Below are 12,322 nucleotides of genomic sequence, written 5' to 3'. Positions count from 1 at the left end.
ATAAAAGCAATGATCAAGAACACCCTCATACCTGAAACAAAAAGAAGGCAAATGTCTACAAAGCTTTGAGCAAAGAGATAAATAGAAAGACAAAATCAGAAAGCTACAGCTTTGTTTCACAACAGGGTAGCAAATAATTAATTATAACTTAAAAGAGGAAGGGAAGGAAAGCATCAAAAGTAACTATAAACACTTCAGCTTAGTCACAAATGCACAACACAAAATTGAATAACTTGTGACAACAATAACTGAGAAGGAGAAGAGGAAAGGGATGGAACCTGCTTAGGCTAATGGAGATAGGAGGCTCTCAGAAGATGGACTATGTCATCTATGAGATCTTCATACAAACCTGACAGTAACCAGCAAACAAAAAATCAGAGCAGAGCCATAGATCATAAAAAGAGAGAACACCTCCACAGAAAACCCCCAAAATGAAATGGTAGTCAGAAACACAAAGGAAGAGAAACAATGGAAATATAGATTACGTGGGATTAAGCCCTCATGTATCAATAATCACTCTAAATGTAAATCGATTGAATTCTCCAATCAACAGACACAGAGTGGTGGGGTGGATTAGAAAACAAGACCCAACAATACGCTGCCTCCAGGAAACACATCTCAGCACTAAAAACAAACAGGCTCAGAATGAATGGATGGGAGACAATACTGCAAGCAAATGGCAAATAAAAGAAAGTAGGTGTTTCCATACTTATATCAGACAAAGCAGACTTCAAGATAAAAAAGACTATGAGAGACAAAGAGGGGCAGTATATAATGATAATGGGGACTTTCCACCAAGAGGACATAACACTTATAAAGATATATGCACCTAACACAGCAGCACAAAAGAATATAAAGCAACTATCAATAGACCTAAAGGGAGAAATTAACAGCAACACAATAATAGCAGGGGAGCTGAACACCCCACTACGTCCACGGATAGATCATGCATAGAAAGGCAACCAGTAAATAGTGGAATTAAATGAAACATATGATCAGATGAACTTAATTGATATATAGAGAGCATACCCTCCCAAAAAAGTGGAATACACATTCTTCTTAAGTGCACATGGAACCTTCTCAAAGATATACCATATGTTGTGAAACAAGGCAAGCCTGAATAAATTTAAGATTGAAATCATATCAAGCTTCTTTTCTGACCACAATGCTATGACACTAGAAATCAACTACAAGACAAAAGATGGGGAAGATACAAATATGTGGAGACTAAAGAACACAAGACTGAAGAACCATTGGATAAATGAACAAATGAAAGGAGAAATCAAAAAATACCTGAAGACAAATGAAAATGAAAAGACAACAAAACAACTCCTATGGGATGCAGCAAAAGCAGTTCTAAGAAGGAAATTCATAGCAATACAAGTGCACCTCAACAAACAAGAAAAATACCAAATAAGTAACCTTAAACTACACCTAATAGAACCAGAAAATGAAGAACAAATGAAGCCAAAGTCAACAGAATGAGGGAAATAATAAAAATTAGAGCAGAAATAAATGAAATAGAGACTAAAAAAACATTAGAAAGGATCATTGAAACAAAGAGCTGGTTCTTTGTGAAGATTGAAACAAAACTGACAGACTCTTAGCCAGACTCACTAAGAAAAAAAGAGAGAAGGCTCAAAGACATAAAATTAGAAATGAAAGAGGAGAAATTACAACAGATACCACAGAAATCCAAAGGACAATAAAGAATAAACTGAACAACTTACATGCCACCAAATTGGATAACCTAAAAGAAATAGATAAATTATTAGATTCATACAACCTCCTAAAACTGATTCAAGAAGAAATAGAGAAAATGAACAGACCAATCACAAGTAAAGAGATCGAAATGGTCATCAAAAACCTTCCCAAAAAACAAAAGTCCAGGACAAGATGTCTTCTCTGGAGAATTCTACCAAATATTCAATCAAGATTAAATACCTATGCTTCTCAAACTATTCCAAACAGTTGAAGAAGATGGAACACTTCCTAATTCATTCTATGAGGCCAACACCACCCTGAAAGCAAAAGCAGGCAAGGACAGCACAAAGAAGGTATATAACAGGCCAATATCACTGATGAAGACAGAAGCAAAAATCCTCAGCAAAATATCAACAAATCGAACACAGCAATATATTAAAAGGATCATATACCATGATCAAGTGGAATTTATACCAAGGATGCAGGGATGGTTCAACATCCGCAAATCAATCAATGTGATACACCACATTAACAAAATGAGGAATAAAAATCACATGATCCTCTCCACAGATGCAGAGAAAGGATTTGAGAAGATCCAACATCCATTTAGGATAAAAACTCTCAATAAAATGGGTATAGAAGGAAGGTACCTCAACAGTATAAAGGCCATATATCACAAACCCACAGCCAACATCATACATAATGGTGAAAAAATTAAAGCCATTCCTCTGAGAACAGGAAGAAGACAAAGGTGCCCACTCTCGCCACTCCCATTCAACATAGTACTGGAGGTTTTGGCCAGAGCAGTTAGGCTGGAAAAAGAAATAAAAGGAATCCAAATTGGAAAGGAAGAAATGAAACTCTTGCTGTTTGCAGCTGACATGATTGTAAATATAGAAAACCCTAAACAATCCATCAGAAAACTATTAGAATAATCAACAACTACAGCAAAGTTACAGCATACAAAATCAACTTACAAAAATCAGTTGCATTTCTATACTCTAATAGTGAACTAACAGAAAGAGAACACAAGAATACAATCCCATTTACAATTGCAAAATAAAAAAAAAATGTCTAGTATCCCTAGAGGTTAAAGAGGTTAAAGAACTATACAATGAAAATTATAAGACTTTATTGAAAGAAATCAATGATGACCTGAACTAATGGGAAGATATTCCATGCACATGGATTGGAAGAATAAACATAGTTAAAATGTCCATATTACCTAAAGTAATCTACAGATTCAAAGCAATGCAAATCAGAATCCCAATGACATTCTTCATAGAAACAAAACACAGAAACCTAAAATATATATGGAATAACAAAAGACCTCAAATAGCCAAAGCAATCCTGAGAAGAAAGAACAAAGCTGGAGGCATCACAATCCTAACTTGAAAATATATTACACAGCTGTAGTAATCAAAATGGCATGGTACTGGCACAAAAACAGACTCATAAATCAATGCAGCAGAACTGAAAGCCCAGGAAAATACCACACATCTGTGGTCAGTTAATCTCTGACAAAGGAGCCAAGATCATACAATGGAGAAAAGAAAGTCTCTTCAATAAATGCTGTTGGGAAAACTGGACACCCACATGCAAATGAATGAAAGTAGATCATTATCTTCCACCATACACAAAAATTAACTCCAAATGAATAAAAGACTTGAATCTAACACTTGAAACCATAAAACTCCTAGAAGAAAATATACACAGTACAGTCTTTGACATCGGTCTTAGCTGCACCCTTCCCAATACCATGTCTACTCAGGCAAGGGAAAGAAAAGAAAAAATATACAAATGGGACTACATGAGACTAAAAGGCTTCTGCAAGGCAATGGAAATGATGAACAAAACGAAAAGACAGGGCCAGCCCCGTGGCTTAGTGGTTAAGTGCACGAGCTCCGCTACTGGCGGCCCAGGTTCGGATCCCAGACGCGCACAGACGCACCGCTTGTCCGGCCAAGCAGAGGCCGCGTCCCACAAACAGCAACTAGAAGGATGTGCAAGTATGACGTACAACTATCAACTGGGACTTTGGGGAAAAAAACAAAAAGGAGGAGGATTAACAATAGATGTTAGCTCAGAGCCGGTCTTCCTCAGAAAAAAAGTGGAGGATTAGCACGGATGTTAGCTCAGGGCTGATCTTCCTCAAAAAAAAAAAGAAAAGACAACCCACGAACTGGGAGAAAATATTTGCAAATCATATATCTGACAAGGGGTTAATCTCCAAAATATATAAACAACTCACACACCCAACAACAATAAAAAAAATAATCCAATCTAAAAATGGGCAGAGGATATGTACAGACATTTTTCCAAAGAAGATATACAGAGGCCCAACAGGCACATGAAAAGATGTATAACATCACTAATTATTAGGGATATTCAAATCAAAACTACAATGAGACGTCACCTTACACCTGTCAGAATGGCTATAACTCCCAAGACAAAAAATAACAAATGTTGGAGAGGATAAGGAGAAAAGAGCACCCTCACACACTGCTGGTGGGAATGCAAACTGGTGTAGCCACCAGGGAAAACAGTATGGAGATTTCTCAAAAAATTAAAAATAGAAATACCATACCTTCCAACTATCCCACTACTGGGTATTTATTCAAAGAAATTGAAATCAACAATTCAAAGAGATTTACTCACCCCTGTGTTCACTGCGGCATTATTCACAATAGCCAAGAAATGGAAGCACCCCAAGTGCCCTGCTACACATGAATTGATAAAGAAGATGTGGTATGTATTATATACAATGGAATACTACTCAGCCAGAAAAAAAAGACAAGATCATCCTGTTTGCAACAACTTGGATGGACCTTGAGGGTATGATGTTAAATGAAATAAGCCAGACAAAGAAATATGCATGATTTCACTCATATGTAGAAGATAAACATACACAGGGATAAAGAGAACAGATTAGTGCTTACCAGAGGGGAAGGGGGCTGGGGGTTGAGTGAAAAAGTTAAAGGGGCACATATGCATGGTGATGGAAAAAAGTTAGACTACCGCTGCTAAGCACGATACAGTCTATACAGAAATTCACAAATAATAATGAACACCCGAAATTACACAATGTTAAAACTCTTTATAATTTCAATAGAATAATTAAAAAAGAAAAAAAATTCATTCCTTTTTATGATTGAATAGTATTCCACTGTGGGGATATACCACACTTTGTGTATCCGTTCACCAGTAGATGGACATTTGGGTTGTTTTCCGTTTTTGTCTGCTATAAATAGGTTGTTATCAACATGTGTGTACAAGTCTGTGTATAGACATATGTGTTTATTTCCCTTAGATGGATTCCTAGGAGAGGAATGGCTGGGTAGACGTATGTAATTATTAAAGACGCATCCAAGCTATTTTTCGCCAGCACTCGATGAGAGTTTCAGTGACTTGAAATCTTCAACAACAGTTGCTATAGTCAGTTTTTTTAATTTTAGCCATTCTCAAGTGTGGTGGAATCTCATGATGACTGTCACTTACATTTCCCCAATGACTCATGTTGTGAAGGAGAAGGCAAGTCACGCACAGATTGGGAGAAAACATCTGCAAAACATATCCCTATAAAAGGATGTGTATTTATAATATATAAAGAGCTCTTACAACGCAATAAGAAGAAGACAAGCAACATGTCATGGCTTACGAGGAGACAGCAGATCAGGCCTGTGATGAGCACCAGGAGTCCCGCCAAGCAGATGAGGATGAGGGCCCAGAAGGGGAGGTCTGGGGAGACAAGTGGTGAGGTAAGCCACGTCCTGTCATCGCCCAAGGGCTCCTGGTGAACCCACTGTGCCTCAACCCTCCTTGACAAGGGTTGGCCAACATTCTTCATCATCCAAGACACTGTGCACACGGTTCTCTTCAATGAGACATAGCATCAACATACTCGTCCCCTACCATGGGCTGGGGCTTCCTGCAGGTTTACCAGGCTTCCGAGTCAAGGTATCATCTCTGTTGGGAGAATATTCTGGAAGTGAATGAAATGGAGAATGCATGTGAGTGTGTTTCACTCTTGTTAATAAAACTTTTTAGACACAGAAAAATAAAGGGAACAGTCTCATAAACATCCATCATCTAGATTTAACAATGTATATTCCATCCAATTAAAACAATATTTCATCAATGTATAAATTATTAACACTTGCCACCCTTGATTCATCCCATGTTTTCAATGAAATATTAAAGTCAAGTAGACATCATGATGTTTCACCCAATTTTAGTTTTCATTTCTAAAAAGTGAGCACACTTTGCTACAAAATCCAAGACCATTATCACAGAACAAAAGTGTAATAAATTAAACCAAATTCATACCTCTGGGCACAGAGGACTGAATTTGGGCTGGACTTTCTTAGGACGGTCGGGGGGAAAATGGGTCATCACAGTTGGCAAGCCTATGGGATCTCTCTAAATTTGTAAAATCCCACTCAAATGTGTTCTTCCATGCCTGGAAACACATCATCCCCTTCTCCTTTATCTATTTCCTTAATATTCATTTTCTAGGATTAACATACAATGTAATATCCTGCAGAAAGTCTTCTCTGAATACCGCCTCCAAGTATGAGTTTGTTCACATCAAATAATTGATAAGTTTCAATTCTCTATTCTTGTTATTGCCAGCTACAACATAAACTCCAGGAGGGGAGGACACACAGCACTCAGTGGGCATGGGGGGAGGGGTGCAGGCCCCCCTACTTGTACCTCTATCCATACAAACTCTTAGAGGTGTGCTGTCTGATATGGAGCACAAACAAGTCTCTTTTTGAATTAAAATTAATTTTAGTTAAATAAAATGAAAAATCTGGTACCTCAGTAACATTAAAAATCAGTAACAATAAAGACCAGTCACAATACCATCCTTCGAGTACTCAACAGCCACATGCGGCTATGCACTAGAGAGCACAGATATAGAACATTCCACTACTGCAGAAAGTTCTAGTGCATTGGTGCTCGTCTAGAGTGGGACTTGGCAAACTATAGCCTGTGGATCAGAAACCACATGACACCCAAACCTGTAAGACTGCTTCACACAGAGCTGGAGGCCCTCACTGACCATCTGGCCCAGTGGCTTTCAGTGGAGAGATAAGGAAACAAAAGTCCAGAGAGGGGAGGTGACTAGCTTGAGGTCACAGAGCTGTCTAGGAGAAGGTGACGGCCTCCAATATTACACTGGTGTCCTTGTCTCTCTCTCTATGGTGGGTAAAGACTGGGGGACTATGCCACCTCCTGTCAGCCTGAGAAAGTTCAATGCTCTCTCAGCCCCAGGCATCCAGAGTCCCCAGAAAAGCCTGACTTCCTTTCCCAATGACTAGGGAGCCTTAACCTCCCCAAGGACACTCTTCCTGTCCAGGGTCAAGTTCTGCAGCTGGGTCCATTCTGGGTCAGACACAGGAATTCCTCATAGATGGCAATTCTGTCCAATCTCTGTGCCAAGGCGGCAAGGTACACAAGGAGTCCACTCCAGTGTGGTTACTGTGGGGGACAGACATGGAAGGGCACAAGGGATGAACAAGGGTGTCTAGAATTCTACCCTGATTCTAGATTCCCTGCTTCTGTGTTCTGTCCAAGATAACTTTCTGCAATAATGTAAACATTTGTCTGCACTACCAAATACACTCATTATTAGCCCCATGTTGTTATCAAGCACTTAAAATGTGGCTAGTGTGTGTGAGTGAGGAACTGAATTTCTCATGTAATTTCATTTTAAGTAATTAATTTATAAATAAATAACCACAGGGAGAACATTTTTGAAACATTTGAGAAAGGTTTTCTGCAAATGCATAAAAACAATGAGAACACTGGTAAAAATGGTCAAAATCAACTTTTCATAAGTCTAGAAATTAATCAACGGCTTGTAAGAATCTGAGGAGGGTTTAGTGAAGAAACATGGTGGAATCTTGATAACGGGAGCAAACTTTGTGGCATTATAACTTGCACTATTCCCATCCTGCTCTCACAATATCCTCCATAACTTTGAAAACCATCAGTCTCAGAACCATGGTAGCTGAGACAACCAGCAGCCAAGCAGCCATAATGGGTTTAGAGCTCTGAAAAGACCCATCCCCATCGAACTGTCACTAGCTGACCTTCCTGGCAGCTCCCTGAAAAAGCCCCATGTTCAGAGCTTGACGTTACTTGAGTCAGAGCTTGCCCAGGGAGGAAAGTCTGTCCCCAGGGCACTTGCTAAAAATATTCAGGGCTAATTGTTTTCTATTGTAGTTGCCTGAGGGAGTGATACCAGCTGAGGCAGGCAAGAGGTGAGCCATAAACTTAGAAGAAAAATTGGGGGCATGAGATGTCCACAGGTGGCTTTGAAAAGCTCCAGTGTATTTGCGGGCATCTTGAAGGCCACAAGGGCTCAGGGCTGTGGCACGCCCAGGAAAAACCTGAGAACATCTTAACCTCTCACCTCTAGTTGAAGGGTTGGCTTAATATCTGAAAACTTGACTATGTGTTACACAATATTAATAGAATAAGGGCCAATAACATGCAATCTCGACCCCATATACAGAAAAGAATTTCACAAAATATAACGCCCTTCATGTCTAAAAAAGAAAACACTCAACAATTTAGGAATAGAAAAAGCTTTCTCAACCTATATACAGCATCGATGAAAAACCCACGGCTAACACCATATTCAATGGTGAAAGACTGAAAATTCCCCCCTAAGACCAGGGACAAGACAATGATGTCTTCCCTTATCTCGTATGTTAATCACAGATACTAAAGGTTCTAATGAGGGTAATTAGGCAAGAAAAAGGAATAAAAGAAACCCAGATTGGAAGGGAAGAGGTAAAACTATTTGTTTTGCAGATGAGAAGATATTGTATATAGAAAAACCTAAAAAATACACTCCTCTCCACACACAATATGTGAATCGTATCCTAATAGGTGTATAAAAAATTTAAATTGCCCCATGTGGTTAGTGGCTCCACTATTGGAGAGCACAGTTAGACTGCTGATATTTGTTGAAAGTCTCCAGAAGAGGAGGAGGAGCAGGATGCTGGAGGTTGGTGGCACCAAATGTTAATGCTTTTCTCATCCCCCGAAAACTTATGGAAGGAGATGTTAGGATTAGCTGACAGGGATGTGGGGCAGAATGGCCACGATGTAAGTGACTTCCAGATCAATGATGTGTCACGGGAGATCAGAGTCATCAGCCACCAGCTCAGCCAATGCTTCCAATCTCCTCAACCTACATCAAGTTTGTGACCAGGCAGGAGTGGAATATGTCTCAAAGCTGGCTGCCGCTGTAGAGCGTGGTGACCTAGAAAAAACGCGAGGGAGAGTGGGTGAGATGAAGGTCTCCTGGGGATGCAGGGGGCCACTGGAGCCAGCGAAATATCACAGACCTTGGGACAAGGGAGACCTGACTTCTAATCCTGGCTCTGCCCCTAACTCACTGTGTGACCTTAGGCACAATACTCCCCTTTCTGAGCTTCAGTTTACCCATGTGAGAAATGGGGAAGGCAGATAGGACACCACCCCTGGGGACTGAGAGAACCCAGACATGAAGGGAAAGTGAAGGGTTGAAACAATCACATAACAGATGTAAGTCAGATGGAGGAATGACGGTGCCATCAGGGCAAGGAGAGACGGGAGTGGGAGACGCCACCTGGTCTTGGGTGTCTCTCAGCAGGGCGGAGTACTCCTAAGATGTGGGCTCCGAGATGCTGAGGTTCCAGCTGATGATGCGGAAATGTAGCTGGTGCTCTCTCTTGATGGATAAACTCTGGGCTGCAGAGCCAGGAGCCACCGAGAAGAAGAGCAGACAGGTGGCGACACTCAGCTCCCAGCACAGAGTCATGGTGTCCCACGGGGTCAGGGTGGTGGGTGCAGACAGCGTCCACACAGGTGGCTGACCCATCCTTCTCAGGCCTGGGGAGAGAGGGATGTGGGGACTCTAGAGAGAGGTCCTGAAACCTCTGGGGGTGGGGGCCAGAACAGGAAAGAGGAAATGGGAGGACAGTTGGGAGACAGAGAGGGGTGGTCACATAAGTGGTCATTAGGGGCAAATGCTGAGGGGAGGGTCTCACCTGAGGGAGACCAGTCTGCAACTTGAGTAGAAGGGGCCCAGGCTGCTCTTCTTGAACAATGATCCAGCTGGGGAGGAAGGAGGAGGAGGAGCAGGAGGGACAGGGGTTGGAGGAGGGGCTGGGTGGGATTTAACCCACCAGGAGCTGCTGGAACCAGGGTTTCACCAGGCTCTGCAGGACCCTCTCAGTGAAGTTGAACGTGGCCTAGCCATTGCTCATGTCTGATGAATACCGGAGGGTGGAGATGGTGACGTTGACTGTGAGGGTCTTCAAATTGTGCCCCAAAGCTGCAAGACGAGAGGGAGAGAGATGGCCATCTCCAAAAGCTGGCCTGAGACCAGCCCAGAGTCCTGCACTCATTATAATCTGTCGTCTTCTGTCCCAGTGGCACCACCACCCACCCGTGTGGTCACCCAAGTCAGAACCAGCATGTCTACTCAGCTCCTCCTCCCTCCCAGTAACACCCATTCACCTTGCACACTGGTCCTCACATACACTCCCTCTCTCCATCCCTGTCCTAGCTCAGGTCTTAACTTCCTTCACCCGGACAAACACCCCAGCAGGCTCACTGGATGCTCTGTCTAAAGGATGTTCTTCATGGACTACTAGAAGAATCTTTCTGAAATGAATACCTCACTAGGGCCACCACTGCTCTAGTACCACCCATGGCTCCCTATGGCCTTCAGTGTTTAGTTCAACCTTCTTGACCTGGCACTCAAGGCTCTACTCAATCTGGCTCCTGCTGACCTTTCAGTCTCATTTTATCCATCTATTGACGGTTAAACATTATGCTTCATGCAACCCAAATTCGTTTCTATTCTCCCCATATGGCATGTTGTTTCTGGCCGGAGCCTTTGCTCACGGAATCCTTTCTGCCAGGAAAATCCTTCATCCTCTATTTGCCAGGGTCCCTCCTACACATTCTTAAAGACTTCTGGTGTAACTTTCTCTAGCAAGCTCCTTCCCTCCAAATTATGCCAGGTGCCTCTCCCCAAAATATCCCACATTGTATTATAATGGTGTGTTAATTTCACAAGTCTAGGGGCTCTCTGAGAGCTGGCTTTAGACTGAATCGTTGGTATAATCTTTGTGATCAGCATGATTGTCCTAAAACCAGAATTTCATACCCTGGCTTCCCAGCTCCTGGATCACACCTGGCTCATGGGGAGTGGGGCCAGAGAGCTTCTCTTGGGAAGGAGAAGGGGCCCCCAGATACCTGTGGTGGCTTCTGGTGGCACAGGTGATGATCAAGTATGCAAGGACGTGGTGGCCGGCTCGGGAGCTGTGGATAAGGCTGTCATCTGGGAGGGACAGAGTGGGAGGAGACCCGAGGCTCACATGGGCTCCAGCACTGGCTGTCTCAGGACCACCATTCACAGGTGAAGCATAAATGAGAGTGAGGGGACCGGTGACTGTGTGAGTAGAGGGATGAGCAAGCCTGTGGATGAGAGGAGCCCAAGAGAGAGTGATAGGTGAACAAGAGTGACTGAAATCAGAGGAGAGACAGATAGGCAGAAAAATGGGCAGATGGATGGGATACCTGGAAAAGGAGGACCAAGAGCGGGGCTTTAGGAGAATTAAAGTGAAAACCATGTGGGGTCAGAATGTGGTGGAGAACATGTTTGTGTCTAAGGCTTTCTCACACTGGGCTGGGACTGTCCACCAGAACCCGGGAGGGAGAGAAGGGATGAATTAGGGCCCTTCCAGGTCCTTCCCTCACTAAGGACAGCAGGTGAAGGAGAACAAGTGCTCCCAAACTACAAATGCAGATGGGACACAGGAGATCAGGGTCAGGAATACTCACTGGTGGTAGTCGGGGCCACGGCTCCATAGGTGTAACCTGTGGAGAGAAGGCGAGAGGAGCTGAGCAAGAGTTGGGGTGAACATAAAGAATTAAGGGAGAGAAAGGATGTAGTGACCTTTGTGGGAAAAGCAGAGGGGAAAGCAGAGGGGACGAGTGGAGGGGTGTTCAGGGGGAAGGCAATAAGTTGAAAGGTGGATGGACCCAGTGATCACACAGTGATGAGAAGACTGAACCCAGAGCAGGAGGATAGAGAGATGGATCATAGCTCACTTTAGAGCAACGGAGGGAACACAGAACTGACAGCATGGCTGTAGCACAGCCCCTCACCACTGAAGTAGAGGCTGTCCCAGTCCAGGGTGAAGGAGGCCAGGTGGGTGATGCGCTGAGTCTCATGGCTCAGCTCCCAGTAGAGTCACTCTCTGTCCAGCCCGGGACCTGCGGGGGTCAGAATGGAAGGTGCAGATGATGTCCAAGCCAGTGGCTACCCCACCCTTCTCAAGCCTGGGGGAGGAAGATCATGGGGATGTGGAATACTGAGCAGGGGTCATTCTGGGTGTGGAAAGTGAGAGAGGGGAAGGGAGGAAGTTGATGGAGATGCTGAAGGGGCTGCTCTGATGCCTGCAGGGGCTCTCCTAGGTGTCTCCCGTGTGAGACAACCCCCTCACAAGTAAGGCCTGACTTCTTTTAGGATGTGGAGGGGGCCTGTGAGTGGCAAAGAGGGGTGAACACACAGACCTGGGTGAGGGGGCACCCGCAGGTCTGCACC

General features: G+C 43.2%; 1 long non-coding RNA gene across 1 annotated transcript; it reads right to left on the bottom strand.

Moving 5' to 3' along the window:
* Positions 1-11,090: 11,090 nt before the first annotated feature.
* On the bottom strand, positions 11,091-12,008 carry LOC131401578 (uncharacterized). Its single transcript, XR_009217766.1, has 3 exons — positions 11,884-12,008; positions 11,557-11,592; positions 11,091-11,190 (listed from the first exon to the last, which is right to left on the bottom strand). It is a non-coding gene; the product is annotated as an uncharacterized LOC131401578 (long non-coding RNA).
* Positions 12,009-12,322: the final 314 nt, after the last annotated feature.

This window comes from Diceros bicornis (genome assembly GCF_020826845.1).
Source record: "Diceros bicornis minor isolate mBicDic1 chromosome 1 unlocalized genomic scaffold, mDicBic1.mat.cur SUPER_1_unloc_6, whole genome shotgun sequence".
Classification (NCBI taxonomy): domain Eukaryota; kingdom Metazoa; phylum Chordata; class Mammalia; order Perissodactyla; family Rhinocerotidae; genus Diceros; species Diceros bicornis.
Note: the sequence above shows the minus strand (reverse complement) of the source record. Positions and strands in the feature narration are given on the sequence as shown.